At 45.2% G+C, this 19,495-nt stretch overlaps 3 non-coding genes across 3 annotated transcripts; 1 reads left to right on the top strand and 2 right to left on the bottom strand.

Moving 5' to 3' along the window:
• Positions 1-1,556: 1,556 nt before the first annotated feature.
• TRNAA-AGC (transfer RNA alanine (anticodon AGC)) lies at positions 1,557-1,628 on the bottom strand. The gene has a single exon. It is a non-coding gene; the product is annotated as a tRNA-Ala (tRNA).
• An 8,393-nt stretch (positions 1,629-10,021) lies between these two features.
• Positions 10,022-10,094, top strand: TRNAR-CCG (transfer RNA arginine (anticodon CCG)). Its single transcript has one exon. It is a non-coding gene; the product is annotated as a tRNA-Arg (tRNA).
• Positions 10,095-14,814: 4,720 nt separating this feature from the next.
• Positions 14,815-14,916, bottom strand: LOC129508451 (U6 spliceosomal RNA). The gene has a single exon (XR_008664188.1). It is a non-coding gene; the product is annotated as a U6 spliceosomal RNA (small nuclear RNA).
• Between the last annotated feature and the right edge of the window lie 4,579 nt (positions 14,917-19,495).

Raw genomic sequence — 19,495 nt, 5'->3', positions numbered from 1 at the left:
GTTTTTTTCCTGTTAATCTATCTTTGTCGTTTTGATGTTCAGACCCAGCCAGGAACCCTAAGAGAGTTGAGGAAATCTTTTTCCTCCCCTACATAACCTTCTAATTTTGCAAGTATTGTCACAATCCAATGTCAAGTATATAGTCCTGTGTCCAGGAGGGGCAAGATGTATTTCCAAAAGAGTCAGGAAGCTGGGGATTTTGGAAAAGACAGCCTGTTGGGTTAACCTTAGAACTACATTGGAAATGAATGGTTAAACACAAACATCCCCTTAAACTCTGGAGCATCCACTCAGTACCATGTTTACCCCTGGCAAGAGGTGCATGTGCCCTGGGGCCTGTCCTAGCCACCTATCTTCCTGTGGATATGGAGTCCACACTGTAGTTACCGGGGTTCCCAGAATTCGCTGCCCAAGCAGCCTGCTGGTCCCTTCTTCCAGAGCATGCATCAGGCCTCTTTCCTGGGGCCATCTTTCCGAGGGCAGACCATGCGTGCTCCTCGGCCTTGGAGCTGGCCCTGGACTGGCTCTGCCAGGAGCGTGTTGCAGCTTGGAAGTGTGTATCTTGAGATGTTCATACACGCAGGTACAAAGCCCTTCAAAATGTGGGATGGAGCAGTAAGAAAGGAGAATGGGGGTTGTATCATTATCATAATGAAATATGAATAATGAAATATCATTGTTATTTTCAGATTTCTCTCCTTATTGTATCTTTCAAAATTAGCCAAGCAGGTGCTCCTTCAAGTCACTCAGATAATGAGAGAATTTATGTAACACAACAAAGAACTTTTATGTAGATCCAAAGCTTACTTTACGTCTTAAAAGTTCCTGTAAGAAATATCAGAAAGGGAGACGGAACATGAAAGACTCTGGGAAACGAACTAGGGGTGGTGGAAGGGGAGGAGGGCGGGGGGTGGGGGTGAATGGGTGATGGGCACTGAGGGGGGCACTTGGGATGAGCACTGGGTGTTATTCTGTACGTTGGCAAATTGAACACCAATAAAAAATAAATTTATAAACAACAACAACAACAAAAGTTCCTGTAATTAAGGTCAGGAACGACGGGTCAAAGGAATACACAAGAGTAACAGCGGAGGGAGGGGCGGGGGGCGGAGACGAGCGGAGGAGGAAGGCGCGCACACCTGGTGGTTGGGGTGTGGGGTGGAGCACCCACAGGCTCTCTCCCGCTCCCGAACAGCTCCGACCGAGAGCGCAGCTGAAGACCGGAGCCTGTGCGCTGCGCCCCTGCTTTTCTCGTCGACTCTTACCCTTCTGTGCGTCTTCTCTTCGGTGATACCGCGGAATGAAACCGCTGGGGTGCGTTGGAGACTTCCGAGCGTGCTGATCCTCGGGGTCGGGGAATCTGCCAGGAGCAGGTGAAGGTGCCTGCAACCCGGGCCTGCCGGGTGCTGCCCGGGGCCTGCTGCGGAGACGCGTTCGTCCTCCTTGTTTTTCGTGTGAGTTCAAAGACCCGCAAGAGGAGGAAAGGACAAGAAAAGGAGCAAGCAGCAAACAAGCTTAAGACAAGACGAGCGGCCTGGAAGTAGCTTAAGCAAAAGTGGAGGTGCCGGGGATTGAACCCGGGGCCTCGTGCATGCTAAGCACGCGCTCTACCACTGAGCTACACCCCCTAGCGCTGGGGAACTCCTCGGAAACTCTCCTATGACTCCTCGCCGAGGCTTTCGAAGGGGAGACCAAGCCAGGGACTGTCCCTGCGGCCGAGCTGGGAGGAGAGTTTAGCACATGCGACTGGCTCCCTGGTCCGCAGACCTCACGGCAGTCACCACCTGCCGCGAGATGCGCAGCCCGGCCCCGGAGGCTGAGGAGGCCTGCTGAGGGCCCCGGGGCCGTACCTCCCCCGCCCGGGGCGCGCCCCCGCCCCCCGCGCCCCGTTCCGCGCGGGGGCGTCCCTCCCTCCCAGGGAGCCCCGCCCCCCACCCCCCGCGCAGCGACCTTTGTGGCGCCCCCTTCCGGCCGCAGCCCGCGCAGACGCGAGGAACAAGGCTCGATCTGCAAACGCACGAACCCTGCGGCCCCGGCGGCCCCGGCGGCCCCGGCGGCCCCTCCGGCCCCTGCAGCCTTGAGACCAAATCCTTGGATGGGACCCGGGGCCCCGCTCCGCAGTGCGTCCCTGCGCAGGTGGACTGTGGCCGGGTGAAGACAGTCAAGCCCCACAGACTCAAGACGGCTCCTCATCTGCCCCTTAATTCACTGCCTCAGGAATCTGGCGGGAGTCAGGAAGACGGCTATCACGCACATAACTTTGTTCTTTTTTTGTTGTTTTTGTTAAACCTGAGAAAGACTTCCCTGCTCATCAAGCACCGACTCTTCCCGTCTTCTTGTGAGCTTCCTTCCTTCCCTCTGAGTCCTGAGCGTTCACTTCCGAAGACCTGCTCCTTCCCAGGTATCTGGGTCTCGGGCAGGGAAACCAGCTGGAGTGGGTGGGCGGCAGGGTGCGGCGGAGCTGGGCTCCCTGAGTTGGGCTCCCTGATCCCTGAGCTGAGGCCGCTGGGGCGGCGGGACACCGACGCCCCCAGCTCACTTGCCCTGGGGAATGTCTAGTTGTGAATCTTGGGCAGAGAGGGACAAGTACGTATGCTTCACAAGATTCCCAGAAAAAACCGAAGTTTCTAAATGTAGGCGCCGAAGTATATTTTACTTAGAGGGTCCAAGGTTCGAGTTCTCTCCGTGGGCGTCACATGATGTCTCTGTCCCTAGCCTACAGCCATCAAACCGGGACTTAGCTCTGGAGGCTCCCCTTACACTGGCCCTGGCTCTCCTGGCCCTCATGCCAGCTGCTGGCCAAAAATACATCTGAAGAGCAGAATTGGGGGTTAAAGGGAGAGCCAGGGTGGCCTTAGGATTGCAGAACCAACGGTTCAGGGTTTTGTGGATCAGGGACCCTGTTCCGCCCTCTAGGGAAGGAGGCCTGGTGGGTGGTACCAGCTTAAGGTCTCCACTAGCAGAGGCTTTAGAGATGGGAAGAATAGGATCTTCTGAACAGGAGACGGAGAGTGGAACAGCATTTAGTGTGTTGATCGATTTGACAAGAGCGTGCACTCAAGGAATACACACAGAGCTTGACTAATGTGGATGTCCTCATCTTTCCCCAAGCTAGTAAGCTGGGAGCAGTAGCATTTCTGCTTATTTGTTTATGGTCAGGGGGGATCCAGAAGATGAAACAAGTTTGGTTTTGAACAAGGATTTTTAGACACGTATGGGACGGCCTCCTGGAGATGTCTGATAAGCGCTATGATGGAGGGATCTGGACCTCTGCAGAGACCTCAGATCTAGAGATTTTGATTTTTTATGTCTGCAGAAGAGAGTGCCCATGAAAAATAGACATTATTTGCTCTTCCAGGGCCAAATCATAAAGACATTTCCTTTTTTAAAAAAAGATTTTATTTATTTATTTGAGAAGAAGAGACAGCAAGCACTAGTTGGGGGAGGAATAGAGGGAGAGGGAGAAACAGACTCTCCACTGAGCGGGTAGCTTCAGGACCCTGAGATCAGGACCTGAGCCAAAATCAAGAGTAGGTGGCTTAAAAGGACTAGCCACCCAGGTGCCCCCATAAGGACATTTCTTAACCAGTCCTCCAAGTTCTTTCTGCATCTACTCTCCTAATCAGCAGGCAGACTTAGAAACCATGTATTGAAGATGGTAAGCAACACACTGAAAGATACTGGGTCCTTGACCTGTTGATTGAAGGAACACCCCACTGATCAGGAACCCTCATTCTCTACTGTCACACTGAAAGATACTGGGTCCTTGACCTGTTGATTGAAGGAACACCCCACTGATCAGGAACCCTCATTCTCTACTGTATGTGTGCAAGAAATACATTTCCTTCTGCTTAAGCCATTATATATTGGGGGGTTGTTTTGGTTTCACAGCACTTAGCATGATCTTAACTAATTCATCTTTATTCTGTAAATTCACAACCCTTAATTCTAGGGACATATTTTTAAATTTTCTCTGATAATTTTTTTCCTTCTTTTTTTTCTTTTCCTTCTTAAAGATTTTATTTATGATAGAGCACACAACAAGCAGGGGGAGGGAAGAGAGAGAAGCAGGCTCCCCATTGAGCAGGTAGTGTGATGCAGGGCAGGATCCCAGAACCCTGTGATCACAATCCAAGCTGAAGGCAGGTGCTCAAGCGACTGAGCCACGCAGGCTTCCCAGATAACTTTCTTTTGGTTCTTTCTTCTTCTTCTGTCTTCCCATTGTCTTTCTTTTCCTGTTTAGAATTCCTATTAGTTTGTTGTTGAACTACCTGGAATCATCTCTGAATTTCTATACTTTCCATTGCTGTGTCTTTTTTGTTTTACTGTAAGAGAAATTTCCTCAGCTTTAGAGAGGCATTCCCACATGGAACTCACTCATTGAAAGCTCCTTGCAAAGACCCAAGCAGGAAAGTGGGAGGTATTGATTCCACCCAACCTGCACTTCCACCACCCCAGCTCCATGTTAGGGGAAGAGTGAAGGAAATTCTTAGAAATCCCTGTCCAGACAACTAGGTATTTTTATTTCTGACTTGATTTATTTTGACTCTTTCTGCATCTGTAAGAGTATTCGCAAGTGCTAAAGAAACTGAGGGAATTAAAATCATCCTGGAATTCTTTCAAATAACTTTTCTATTATTCCCTTTTCACACATAAACACTTGTGGAAATAGCTTTCCAAGCTCAGTTAGAGCCACTCCTGCCAGGGAGTGCCATGTTAGCAAACTGAAACTTAGGTAATTTCCATGTCCCTGTGAATGACCTGCATGGCCAGGACTGAAGAAAAGCTGGGCCATCGTTTACCAAATGTCCAGCCACCTCTGGGCTTTTTCATCCCGAATAAGGTTGATGTGGTCCCAGCCAATCAGCAGTCCCCCCCCCCCTTCCTTATTGTTTGTACTTTCTTCTATAAAAGCTTCCTGTCTTTTACCTCATTTTTCAATTCTCTGAAAGGAGACTGTCCATTGAAGAGTTAGAGTTTGTTTGTATAACCTACATGGTTTTCTTTAATCATTTTTTAAACCCCAGAAAGGCAAGGACTGGCCACCATCTTGAATGCAGCAAGAGGACTTGGAGCTTCTAGCCCACGTTCTTCTATAAGCTTCCAACCATACTTCCCTCACTGGCCAACTTTTTTTTTTTTCACTCTCTCTTACTACTATGTTATGGAAGAGTGGAAATGCAGTTCATGTATGGAAAAACTTAAGGGGCACCTGGGGGGCTCAGTGGGTTAAGCATCTGACCCTCGATTTTGTCTCAGGTCATGATCTCAGGGTCTTGAGATTGAGCCCCACGTCCAGGGCTCCCCACTCAGTGCAGAGTCGGCTTGGGATTCTCTCCTCTCCCTCTGCCCCTCCCCTGATCTCTCTCAAATAAATAAATCTTTAAAAAAATACAAATCTTCCAGCATTTCCAAATATAACAACAGTTTGAAAAATATGCTTAGCATTGCCAACAATCAGTTGTGAGGCTAAAGAAAAAAGAAAGAAAAGACCTTTTCTAAACTATATTTTAAAAATATAGTTTTCAAACATGTTAGAGGAAAGACTGAGTTATAGATCGCTATAGAAAGTAATATTACAAAATTGCTGTTATAGGAAAGGTAATAAAAAATAATGCAGCCAAATAACATAGGAAAACCACAAAGGTCTATTAGTAAGTTAACTTTTTGTGAAGTTTGTGGAATTCACCAACTTTTTAAAATTTGTAATTTGTTTCAATTTATTTTTTATTCTAAATAAATATTTACTTTCATAGTAATTTTGTATTCACAGTTTTGTATTTTTTCTTAAAGATGGCCCCCAATATTATATAAGTTCTGGGTTCCTTAAGACATGGATCCGCTCTACCACCAAATTTTAAAAATCACACATTTACCCCAAACATTGGGATGTTGAAGCAAAACACTATGATTAAGAGAGTTATATAAGGACTTGAGACATTCAGTGCTGTGACAGCCAGGTGCTAAGTGCTGGGCGTGGACTCTACCAGGGTTGCCCTCTGCAAGCTTGAGTCCTGCTCACAGCAACTCCACTTCCTAACCTAGCCTGCTGATAAGAATTATTTGTGGCCGAGGAACCACTAACTGTGTTGGAAAAGACGATACTAGTACCATTAGTAGCACACCCCTTCCTTGTGCCCAATATTACTCAGCAGGCCCTATGTCCATAGGGCCAATTTGAACCTCAGCATTCTGACCTCAGTTTTGACTGTTCTTTTCTTGCTAGAGGAGAACAGTCTCAAAGCTGAGGTACTCCGACTTAAAATAATTACTTATTGGGGCAGCTCGGGTGGCTCAGCAGTTTAGCGCTGCCTTCAGCCCAGGATGTGATCCTGGAGACCCGGAATCGAGTCCCATTTCAGGTTTCTCCCTCTGCCTGTGTCTCTGCCTCTCCCTCTCCTCTCTGTGTAATTTCTTATTGGACAGTTCTGTAACCCAAAAGGAAAATAAATCTGAAATTATTGGTTTTCATGGAACTTGAGCTGCTCCTAATTATCCTCAACTCATTGCATCAGTAGTTTGCAAGTGCCTGATCTGAGCAGCTTTGAATCTTGCATAGAACCCAAAACGTATTCAGGATATAGTAACAATTTTCAGAAATCCTTGAGCAGCTGGTTAAAGAAAAGCAATGTGGTCACCTAAAATGATGGCAGGCTTTGAAATAACATTATCTACACTGCCAATACCATTTAAGCTGTCTTGCAGTATATTTGTTTTAAATTAAGTTTTCTTCATAGGGGAAGGGAAGGAAAAATAAGATAAAAATAGAGAGGGAGGCAAACCACAAGAGACTCTTAATTCTAGGAAACAAAGTAAAGGGGATCCCTGGGTCTCAGCGGTTTAGCGCCTGCCTTGGCCCAGGGTGCGGAGTCCTGGGATCAAGTCCTGGGATGGAGTCCCACATCGGGCTCCCTGCATGGAGCCTGCTTCTCCCTCTGCCTATGTTTCTGCCGCCGCCCCTCCACCCCGTGTGTCTCTCATGAATGAATAAATAAAATCTTTAAAAAGAAACAAAGGTTCGGGGGTCGCCGGAAGGGAGTGGGCGGGGGGATGGGGTAACTGGGTGATGGGGCGTGAAGGAGGGCACGTGATAGAATGAGCACTGGGTGTTTATATAAGACTGATGAATCACTAAGTTCGACCCCTGAAACTAATAATACAGTATATGTTAACTGAATTGAAGTAAAGATTTTAAAAATTAAAAAGTTAAGTTTTCCAATTCATTTAAAGTAGCTAGTGTAACCTTGACCCCAAAACTTTCCAAAGCTGAATGAAAAGGAAACAAAAGACCAATCTCATTCATGTGTATTGTTGCAAAAACTATGAATACAATCTTGGCATGTTAAAGCGAACAGCATATTGAGCTAATATTTTTCCAGGAACATGAGAATGATTTATCACCAGGAAAAAATTCCATTATTAAGATGAATTAATAGCTTGAAAGAGAAAAAAATGAAATGATCTCAGTCGATGTCAAAGGAATTTGGAAAAATTCAAAGTCCAAATTGGTATAGTTACTATGTAAAACAGTATAGACGGTCCTCAAAAATTAAGAACAGAATCACCATATGATCCAGCAATTCCACTTCAGGATTTTTATCAAACAATAATTTGAAAAAATATCTGCACCCCTATGTTTATTGCAGCATTACTTACAATAGCCAAGATATGAGGAAAAAAGCGTATGTATCCATTGACAGATGAATGGATGAAGAAAATGTGGCATATGGATAGAATGGAGTATAGTCCAGCCATTAAGAAAAGGAAATCCTGCCATTTCTGACAACATGGATAGACTCTGAGTCCTTTATGTGAAATGGAATGAATCAGAGAGACACAAATATCATACGATCTCATTTATATGTAGAATATAAAACCAAAGCAAAACAATCCAAAAAACCCTCATACGTATAGAGAAAATCCCAGAGAATCCACTAAAGAGTTTAGACTTCAGAAGTTTGTTATGTCCTCTAGAATGTGACCACTTATTCCCAACTTGGTTCTGTAGCCCACCTTCTAATTTCTAAATTTGCTTGCTAGGGAATATTAAGGTTCTTTCTGTCTGTATTTTCACTCTTTACCAAATCATTATCAATAAAATCACAAACCCTAGCATGTTGTCTTAGAATTATGTGTCAAGGGTTTTGTTTCTGCCTTTTGGGCCCTAACAGAACTGGCGGGTGTATAGTTTGCTGAGCCATGTCACTCCTCCCCCCTGCCCCCAGCATTTACCCCCATGACCCCTTCAGAGAAAAGCTCCCAGATTTGAAACCATAGGTTCCTGTTTCAGTGGAAAGCAACATCCCCTTGCCTACCTAAGGGAGAGATAGAGAGAAGTTAGGATCCGATAGATTTAGAGAGAATGCGTGAGGCTTTATTTCGGTGAGGTTTGTGGCAAGTGGGCCCAGCCATCTCTTACATCACTAAAAACAAGATGGATTCATCCTCCCTGTCCGTGCAGCCTCCCCAGGGCTCTGCCACATTTCCCCATCAGTGCTAGCAGTCTGGGAGGCCCATCTAACAAAAGATCACCTCATGCAAAAAATCCACACAATGTCTTTAATAACTGAAATAGTCCAGTGGACAGAGCATTAGACTGAAGATTTGAGGATTCGGGGTTAGATCTTACATTTCACTGAAATTATTTCCTTGTGACTGTAGTCCAAGAGTAGTTGACTGAGGACCCTCCCCTCCTTGAAGAAATCAATATTTTAGGGTGACAATGCATCGTGAACAGGAATGGTAAATCACATTTCACATTTTATCCCGGGGATATGGTGGGTTCAGGACACCTTGGCAGGTGCAGTGTCTCAACCTGGAGGAGTCTGAGAAAAAGCAGAAGCGGGAAGGTCACTCTGAGCTTCCTCCCACCCCTGAAACAGGAGAGAAAACCATCAAGTGAAATGACCCTCCCCCTGCTGAGAGGAGAGGAGCCTCCTGATCTCAGGAAAACAGAGAAATCAAGAAGAATCCTAAGGAACAGGACTTGCTAAGTTTCCCACAACTCACTACTCTGCATACTTTTTGGCCTACAATATTCTCTCCAGCTGCCCACCCTCCATCAAGCCCAGCATAGAAACACGCAGGTCTTCATTTCCTCGCAAAGGCTCCCATGTCGCCCAAAACTTATTCTGGACCGAGCGGGGGACCCACGTAGGGTCACTTTGTCCCGCCCTCCACGACCTTCCTAGAAGTGAACTGGGGTCCCTCGATGCGCTGGGTCCCGCGCGGTCGGGGCGGGCGGGGCGGGGAAGGGCACGAGTCAGGGGAGGGCCCGTGGCAGGGGCGGCAGGTGTTGGGGGAGGGCACACGTGCCCCCGCCCCGCCCCTTGCCCTCTAGGGCCCAGCGCGGCCCCGCAGGCATCTCCCCTCCCCGCGTCCCCGGGCCCTGACTGGAGGATGGGGCAGGATGTGGGCCGGGCGTTACCCCTCGGGGAGACCCTGCAGGCGAGACCTGAAGAGACGCGGGCGCTGGCGGGCGAGGCGGGCTCCGTGGGAGGGTGAGACGCGGGTGGGGAGGACTTGGCTCCCGACAACCGGTCATTTTGAAGGCACCGACACCGCCAAGTCCACGGACGGTTGGGTCGGGCGATTCACGCCTGTCCTGTACCCCCGCGTTCTGGTGGCTGTGGAGCTCTTCCCAAAACTCCTGGGGGTTGAGCCGCGGTGCAGCCGGGGCACGCAGGCATCCCGGAGAAGGCATCCCGGCCAGAGCCCTCGGGAGCCCGCGGGCGCCGAGCGGCCGGCCCCGCCCGCAACGCCCCCTCCAGGCCTTGGGTCGCCGCGGGCAGGTGGCAGCTCGGCCGCACACCTGCGCACCTGCCCGCGTGGCGCGCGCCCCCCGCACACGGCCGGCCTCTCCCCGCGGGCCCCGCGGGCTCCGCAGGCGCCTCAGCGGTGGGCGGAACTGACCTCACCCGGGGGGCTTCCGGGGAGCAGCACCCACACATTGGGCCGCAGGGGGACCCTCCCCACCACTGCACACAGTTTTTTACTGACTGCGGCAGCCCAGTTGCTAGCCGGCCGCGTGGCCTAATGGATAAGGCGTCTGATTCCGGATCAGAAGATTGAGGGTTCGAGTCCCTTCGTGGTCGCTCTTTTCCTTTTCATTTGACGAGCGCGCGGAATGTCCGTCCTGTGCCAGGGCTTCACACGAGGCGGAGCCGCAGGTGTGTCCGCAAGGGCCTTGCTTTCTAGTAGACCTAGCAGGTGACCTCAAGTAAGGAGAAATACAATGGCTAAAATTTGTTTCAGGTCCTAGAACGAGATGAGGAACTGGCCGAGATCAAGGAGAGGGAGGAGGGTGCTTCAGGCAAAGTATTCCCAGCAGAAGGAAAAACTGCTAACTCGTTGAGAACCTAGACGCACCTGGTCTTCCCAAACTCAGATTACTGAACTTCTGGGGGGAGGGAGGAGGAAGGGTTCCCTTAAAAAATCAGCAGAAAGGGGTAAAGGTGAGTTGAATTTCTAGGAACAAGATCTCTGAGTAGGATTCCTTATGTGGCTTTGCACATGGTTTGAAATCAGTGTTCTCCAGATTTCCATAGCTGCCATAAATACAACACGACCTCCCAAATAATCATCTCAGAGAGAAGCCTTAAAGACAGAAGCTGCAAAAGGCTTTTACCCTAAACTGAACTGTCCTCCTGAAACATTGCTAGTAGTTCAGTCATGATAGGTTCATTTTCAGCAAGAGTGCAAATCCCATAAATGGATCTGAACAGCAGAGAGGTTCCTCAAAAAGTTAAAAATAGTACCATTAAAAAAAATCCAGCAATTCCACTTCTGAGTATATACTGAAGAATGAAAGCAGTGTCTCAAAGATATATTTGCACGCCTATGTTCATAGCGGCGTTATTCACAATAACCAAGCAGCGAAAGAAACCCAGATATCCTTGGAAGAATAAATGGATAAACAAAGTGTACATACATACAATGGAATATTACTTTGTCTTAAAAAGGAAGGAAATCCTGTAACATACTACAACATGGATGAACCTTAAGGTTGATAGTTAAGTGAAATAAGCCAGTCACAAAAAGACAAATACTGTATGATTCCATTTACACAAAGTATCTAAAATAGTCCAATTCACAGAAAGAAAGTAGAATGGTAGTCATCATTGTGTGGGGGGAAAGTGAAATGGGGAATCATTTAATGGGTATAAAGTTTCAATTTTGCAAGATAAAAAGAGTTCTGGCGATCTATTGCACAATATGAATATACTTAACGCTACTTAGAAATGGTTAAGATGGAAAACTTTATGGGTTTTTAAATCATAACTAAAAATACACATAAATATACATCTTTTTAAAAATTCATTTGGGGGCACCTTGGTGGCTCAGTGGTTGAGCATCTGCCTTTGGCTCAGGGCATGATCCCAGGGTCCTGGGATTGAGTCCCACATCACACTCCCTGCAGGGACCCTGCTTCTCCCTCTGCCTGTGTCTGTCTCTCTCTGTGTCTCTCGTGAATAAATTTTAAAAAATCTTTAAAAACTAAAAAAATCGGGATCCCTGGGTGGCTTAGCAGTTTAGTGCCTGCCTTCGGCCCAGGGCATGATCCTGGAGTCCCAGGATAAAGTCCTACATTTGGCTATCTGCATGGAGTCTGCTTCTCCCTCTGTCTGTGTCTCTGCTTCTCTCTGTCTCTCATGAATAACTAAATAAAATCTTTAAAAAGAATAAGTATTATCATTCCTTGTTGAAAAGACAGAAGTGGGCATTAAAATGGTATTGCTTTCTTCTGTCCAAGGTAATATCCTGAGCCAAAGGCAGATGCTCAACTACTGAGCCACTACTGTGATTGTTGAGTCTAGGGCAGTTCTATTTTTAACTTTTTGAGGAGCCTTCAGACTGTTTTCCACAGTGGCTGCACCAATTTGCATTCCCACCAGTGCACAGGGTTCCTTTTTCTCCACATCCTTGCCAACACTTGTTTCTGTGTTTCTCCACATCTTTGCCAACACTCGTTGTTTCTGTGTTTTTTATTTTAGCCATTCTGACAGGTGTCAGGTGATAACTCATTATGGTTTTGATTTGCATTTCCCTGATGGTCAGTGATGTTGAGCAACTTTTTATGTGTCTCTTAGCCATCTGTATGTCTTTTTTGGAGAATGTTTGTTCATGTCTTCTTGCCCTTTCTTTTTTTCTAAAAATTTTATTTATTTATTCATGAGAGACAGAGACACAACACAGGCAGAGGGAGAAGCAGGCTCCCTGCAGGGGGCCTGATGCAGAACTCGATCCAAGGACCCCGAGATCATGCCCTGAGTCAAAGGCAGATGTTCAAACACTGAGCCACCCAGGTGCCCTCTTCTGCCCACTTTTAAATTGTATTTTTTGTTTTTTGGTCTGGACTCTCACTTCTATTCCATTGGTCTGTCTATCCACCCTTATGTCAGTACCACACAGCTTTGGTTACCTTAGCTTTTACTAACCTTTGAGATCAGGAGGTGTGAGTCCTCCACGTTTGTTCCTTTTCAAGATTGCTTCAGCAATTCATATTGAAATTTATTTTTTTTAAGATTTTATTTATTTATTCATAGACAGAGAGAGAGAGAGGCAGAGACACAGGCAGAGGGAGAAGCAGGCTCCATGTAGGGAGCCCGATGTGGGACTCGATCCCGGGTCTCCAGGATCATGCCCCAGGCTGCAGGCGGCGCCAAACCGCTGCGCCACCGGGCTGCCCCATATTGAAATTTAATATGAGTGGAAAGAATGCCTTTTTCTTTTCTACAAAAAAAGGTTGTGGGGGTATGCCTGGGTGGCTCAGCGGTTGAACGTCTGCCTTTGGCTCTGGGTGTGATCCTGGAGTTCTGGGATACCATTAAGTCCCACATCGGGCTCCCCACAGGGAGCCTGCTTCTCCCTCTGCCTATGTCTCTGCTTCTCTCTGTGTCTCTCATGAATAAGTAAATAAAATCTCAAAAAAAAAAGTTGTTGGAATCTTGATAGTGATTATATTGATCTGTAGACCACTTTGGTAGTAAACATCTTAACAAGATTTGTCTTCCTATTTAGGAACATGGGCTGTCCTCTTTGGGTCCTCTTTAATTTCTTTCAGGAATGTTTTATAGGTTTTAGTGTACAAGTCTTTCATCACCTTGGCTGTATTCATTCCCAGGTATTTTATTATTTAAATGTTATTATAATTGGGATTGCTTTCTTAATTTTCTTTATGGATTGCTGTTCATTACTGGTAGATAGAAACAGAACTGATTTTTGTGTGATTGTCTTGTCCTCTGCAACCTTGCTGAGCTCATTTTTTAGCTCCTGTGGGTTCTTTGAGATCATGTCCTCATGAATAGAGACAGTATTATTATTTCCTTTTTTAAAGATTTTATTTATTTATGAGAGAGAGAGAGAGAAGCAGAAGCAGAGGGAGAAGCAGAGGGAGAAGCAGAGGGAGAAGCAGAGGGAGAAGCAGAGGGAGAAGCAGAGGGAGAAGCAGAGGGAGAAGCAGGCTCCATGCAGGGAGCCTTACCTGGGACTCGATCCTGGATCATGCCCTGGGCTGAAGGCGGTGCTAAACCGCTGAGCCACCTAGAGATCCCCTATTATTTCCTTTCTAAAACGATGTAACTAAAAAAAAAATAAAAATAAAAAAATAAAACGATGTAACTTTTTCTTATTTCTAATTTCTAATCGGATGCCTCACATTGATTTTTCTTCTCTAATTTCTCTGGCTAGAACATTCAGTACAACGTGACGAACATAGTAGCATAGTAATGAAAAAGGCATCCTTGTCTCATTCTTGATCTTAGGGAGAAAGCTTTTTCAGTGTTTCAACATTGAGGATGATGTTCACTGTGGGTTTTCCATAAATGTCTTTTATCATGCTGAGGAAGGGGATGCTCTTTTCTGTGCTGAGTCACAGTCTCCTTTTTTATCTCAAAAGGGCGATATTCTTAACAAAACTGGATAAAATGGAGTTAAAATAGGAATATTGTGTCATTTCAACAAATTCCATATCAAATTTATTTAAAAGTTGAAAGATGGGATCCCTGGGTGGCACAGCGGTTTGGTGCCTGCCTTTGGCCCAGGGCGCGATCCTGGAGACCTGGGATCGAATCGCACATCGGGCTGCCGGTGTATGGAGCCTGCTTCTCTCTCTGCCTATGTCTCTGCCCCTCTCTCTCTCTCTCTCTGTGTGACTATCATAAATAAATAAAAATTTTTAAAAAAATAAAAGTTGAAAGGTTCCAGAGCAAAGGACTTGGCTGAATTCTCTACTAAAGAGTCCTGGCCTAATGATTCCGAGAGAAATCCAGTTGGGATACTTGTATTGTGATTTTCCTAGGAGCCCTCTGCTGCTGGAACACCTGTATCTCATTCACACTCGCCCTTTGATAGAGGTATCAGGCCTGTGTTGTAGGGTTGTACTTGGGCCTGTCTTCTACACCTGCTTTCTGTGCTGACTATTCTGCCTTTTTTTTAAGTATCTTCATTTTTCATTAAGCTGGAGCTTTCCACAATTCAGTTGAATTTTAACTTGACTTTTTAAAAATTTTATTTTATTTATTCATTACAAAGAGAGAGAGGCAGAGGGAGAAGCAGGCGCCATGCAGGGAGCCCGAGGCGGGACTCGAGCCCACGTTTCCAGGGTCATGCCCTGGGCTGAAGGCGGTGCTAAACCGCTGGGCCACCCTAACTTGACTTTTTGAATCTTTGACATGTTTTACCCTGGGGCACATTGGCTTCACAATGATAATAACTTAAGGATGAATAACGTTAGGATGAAAATTTGCCATTCTGAGGATACCTTAATCAAACCTGCATTTACTGCTTGATTTAATTTTTATTTTTTTTTCCTTTAAACATATGGAATGCTTCATGAATTTGCATGTCATTCTTGTGCAGGGCCCACGCTAATCTCTGTATCACTTTATACTCTGGTATATGTACATTCAAGCAAGCATGCTATTCTGCATTATTTTGTTAAAGACAAAGAAGTCAGGTGCTGACTTTCTATTAACCTCTGAACACAGAGTACACAACCTCTGAACACAGTAGCTAGTACACAACCCTGTGGCCTTGCCTATGCCCATTAGATTCACTTACAAGCAAGTTGCTCTGTGTAAAGATCGAAGGAAAGATGGAAAACCGATCTGGAAACTGAATGCTAGGGACAGGGAGGTGATGACCCTCAGAGAGAGCTACTACTATTTATTTCACAATCCACGGGTTGTCCTAAAGGGCGGTCTACTTAAATTCTTATTCTGCTAAGAGGTCTGTTCTTCTAAAGGATGAAGAAGAGGGGCACCTGGCTGGTCAGTTGGAAGAGTATGTTACTTTTGATCTTGGGGCTGTGGGTTCAAACTCCATGTTGAGTATAGAAATTATTATTTTTTTATTTTTTTTATTTATGATAGTTACAGAGAGAGAGAGAGAGGCAGAGACACAGGCAGAGGGAGAAGCAGGCTCCATGCACCGGGAGCCCGACGTGGGATTCGATCCCGGGTCTCCAGGATCGCGCCCTGGGCCAAAGGCAGGCGCCAAACCGCTGCGCCACCCAGGGATCCCTAGAAATTATTTTTTAAAAGAAAAAAACTTAAATAAGAGGATGAGGAAGTGAGATGGAGAGAATATTGAAAGGCTCTGCCATCAGGGACCACTGATTCTCAACCACAAACACCAAAAAAAGATGTGATAATGTCTTCACACAGCTGTAAGGAAAGGAGCAAAAGGTAGACCATGCAATGAGTTTCCACAAAATTACACTTACTTAGTTTAAGGATTTTTATTCTTTGAGCATGTGCTTTTCAGTCCTGATATTTAAAATGCTTTTCCTTTTGTTTTGACACTTTAGAAATTAATGATTAATAATAACAAAAGTGGTAGTTTCAGACCAATAGCTTTATATTTATCGGAAATTATCAAATCCTATTCAAAATAACTGGTCGCAAAATAGTCTCATATCAGATTACACAGAGCAAAAGGCATTCATAACAAAGGTCATTTGGAATAAAAAGTAAGGCCCCAGCTTTCTGCCTTTTTGGAGCTTCTCACCATGTAAGATGACTTCAAATACTGTCCAATATTTGGCTTTTCAATATCCACACACAGTATTTTATTATTTTATTTTATTTTTAAGATTGATTTATTTATTCATGAGAGACACAGAGAGAGAGGCAGAGACACAGGCAGAGGGAGAAGCAGGCCTGATGCAAGACTCAATCCCAGGATCCTGGGATCACAACCTGAGCCAAAGGCAGACACTCAACCACTGAGCAACCCAGGTGCCCCACACACAGTATTTTAAATAAAATATTATATGTAACTGCATTTCACTACTTACACAGCATTAGTCTGGAACTAGATGGAGCTTTCCTGTGGGCAGGTAAGTTTTATTTGTAGTAAGTTTGTACTCAATGAAATTGTAATTAAGCTGGGAAGGGCCAGATTTCAAATAAACATGTTAGAATAAGTTTCTAGTGATTTAGACTAAGTGTCCAAGGGGACAACATCCTCACAACGTGCTGGCTTTGTGCAGACAAGTAGAGAGCAACAAGGTACAGGAGCTGAGAAGGATCAAACTGAAAATCAGGGACACCTGGATGGCTCAACGGTTGGGCTGAGTGTCTGCTTTTGGCTCAGGTCGTGATCCCGGGGTCCTGGGATCTGGTCTCGCATTGGGCTCCACACAGGGAGCCTGCTTCTCCCTCTGCCTGTGTCTCTTCCTCTCTGTGTCTCTCATGAGTAAATAAATAAAATCTTAAAAAAAAAAAAAAAAACACTGAAAATCAGAGCTAAATAGAGCTATTGTGAGTTCGTTGCAATCCAGAAAGCACCAAGATGCAAGGGGTAGAGAAGGAGACAGACATAATAGTTCTACATTTCAGATGGATAAAACATGTAATATCCCATCATGCTGGATAAAAGATACACGAGGCATAGTAAACATTTTAATAGTGTATTTGAGCAAAAAGTGATGAGAATCAGGCAGCACCAAACCTGAAGTGGTAGGAATGCTCTACCACCAGCTCAGGGAGAGACTTCTAAGAAAGTAGAAGCAGGGGTGCCTGGGGGGCTCAGCTGTTCCAGCCTCAGACTCTTGTCTGGATCTCAGGGTCCTGGGTTTGACCCCACAATGGGCCAATGGGCGTGGAGAAATTCTAGACATTAGGCTAGCATGGAGGCTATGTAAAAAAGAAAAAAAAAAAGAGCAGAAGGAAAATGTTGATTGCCTATAGATTAAAAGCCTCCTTGGCTGCTTGGAACAATTGAACATAATTTCATAACCTTGAAGCATTGATAGGCTTAGGCTTTGGCCTATTTACATAAGCCACCACAGCCTCAGATACCTCAGTGTGATGGTCTCCTTTCTTAATTCATTTATCACATTACATGGCATTAAGATAAAAGAAATGCATCCGTTTTTTTATTTTTTAATTTTTTTAAAATGCATCGGTTTTGATAAAGAAGTGAGCATAGTTCAGTTCAGTCTTGCAACTTGAGCTTAATCTAATGAACAAATCTTTGTTGAACTCAATGGGTTGGAAATATTCCCTATTCTTTACTTCAGGGTTTTCCAAAAGGAGTATTACTAGCAGTTTGGATGGAAAAATTCTTTCTTTATACTCCACTGGAATATCCTCTCCTCTATACAATTATCTGTACAATATATGATAATATGTACTATGTAACATAATGTCTAGAATTTCTGGACTCTACCCACAACATATAAGTGGCACGCCCCAGTCATAGTGACAACCAAAAAATGTCCCCAAATATATTTTTAAATGTAGATCAGAAGGTAGCAATGCTCTGGCTTGGGAACTGCTGAATATTAGCGCACTCAGTTACTTTACTGCTAGAATAAACAAAGGATTTTGTTTCATATGATTTGCTCTATGGTTTCCTTTTAATTAGAAGTTGATTCCTTTTTAGAAGGGCATTCATGTTCCTTAGCTTCTTTTAAAAGAAAAAGCATATATTAGTTTGTTTCCACAGTAGTGAGTGAAGAAAAGCCATTTCACAAGTAAGTTGAGAGTACATAAACTATATCTCCTGGAGAGATATAGTTGAAAAATGTAACACCATCATCATTTTAGATAGAAGGGAATAACTAATTACATTAACAAGTATATGGTACTTAATAAATCTATTACCTTTTTTTTCTTTTAAAGAGCATAACTTGGGGATCCCTGGGTGGCTCAGCAGTTGAGTGCCTGCCTTCAGCCTAGGGCGTGATCCTAGAGTCCCGGAATCGAGTCCCACGTCAGGCTCCCTGCATGGGGCCTGCTTCTCCCTTTGCCTGTGTCTCTCCCACCCACCCCAACCCCCTCACGACCTCTCATGAACAAATAAGTAAAATCTTTAAAAAAAATAAAGAGCATAACTTAAATATAGTCCCACTTGGTCAAGGTGATGGTCCTCCCAGCCCATACTGCATGATCCTGAAATTGTGGAACACAATGATGCTCTTCTAGACTCAACTCATGAGTTACATATATACTCACATGAATACGATGTGGGGAAAGCTTTCCATATCAAGCAAGCCTTTCTAGACATTTAAGGAGACATATCAGAGAGAGAAAAAGATGTAGCTGTGATGAGTGTAGAACGTTAAGATTCCCTTGTGACTGACCTTTAGAGGTAATGACGGGAAGTACCAGGAATGTAATTATGAGTACCAGGAAGTACCAGGAATGTAATTATGAAATATCAGGAATGTAATAATTTCTATAGCCGCTCCTTAACTTGATCCACTGGCTGCTTTTCTTAGCACCTCCAAGCAGTTATCTGAATCCCGACGCTATCTGCCTGGTGATGTAAGCAAAATGTTAGAAATCATTAAGAACTGTTACTTGTTGTTTCTAGAAACTCCCTTGGTTTTTAGGATGCCATGCTCATTAAATGATTTGTGTCACACACTGAATAGTAGCTTGGGTCAAGCTCTGTCTATAGTTCCTTGCCATCTACCTGGTGATCTATCTACAGTTCCTTGCCATTTACCTGGCATCTATCTACAGTTCCTTCCTCATCTATAGATGAGGAAGGTGCTCCTTAGGGCACAACCTGGAGGTGAGACACACAGATAAGTGTACAGCTACAACGCAGTGTGGCAAATGCTCCAACCAAAGGGAAGTGTCAGAGCTACTGGGGCATTGAACTCTGAAGACAGTCAAACACAGAGGACAGGCTGATGTGCCATCTTAAAACATGAGTACTGATGGTTAGACCATCTGTTAGACAAGGGAGGGAGGGAGACAAGAGGTTTTCAGCTGGAACGTACGAAGTTACAGAGGCATTCTTTAGACGGTACTGTTGGCCAATGGAAGCACAGATTGAGTAGGAAGGGGAAGGATGTGGGGCTGGAGAAGCAGGCTGGATATGAAGAGTCTTGTTGCCAGGCTCATGAGCTGGCCCATCAGCAGGTCTACGCAGGCACATGAGAGTAGCTTTGGGCTTTAGGGCAGTCACTGTGGTGATGGCATGGACGATGGACCCCACACCTGGAGGCAAGGAGACTGGTTTTGAGACCACACGAACA

This window comes from Nyctereutes procyonoides, unplaced genomic scaffold (assembly GCF_905146905.1).
Source record: "Nyctereutes procyonoides isolate TBG_1078 unplaced genomic scaffold, NYPRO_anot_genome, whole genome shotgun sequence".
NCBI classification, from domain to species: Eukaryota; Metazoa; Chordata; class Mammalia; order Carnivora; family Canidae; genus Nyctereutes; species Nyctereutes procyonoides.
The sequence above is the reverse complement of the archived record's forward strand: the minus strand, read 5'-3'. Positions and strand labels throughout refer to the sequence as shown.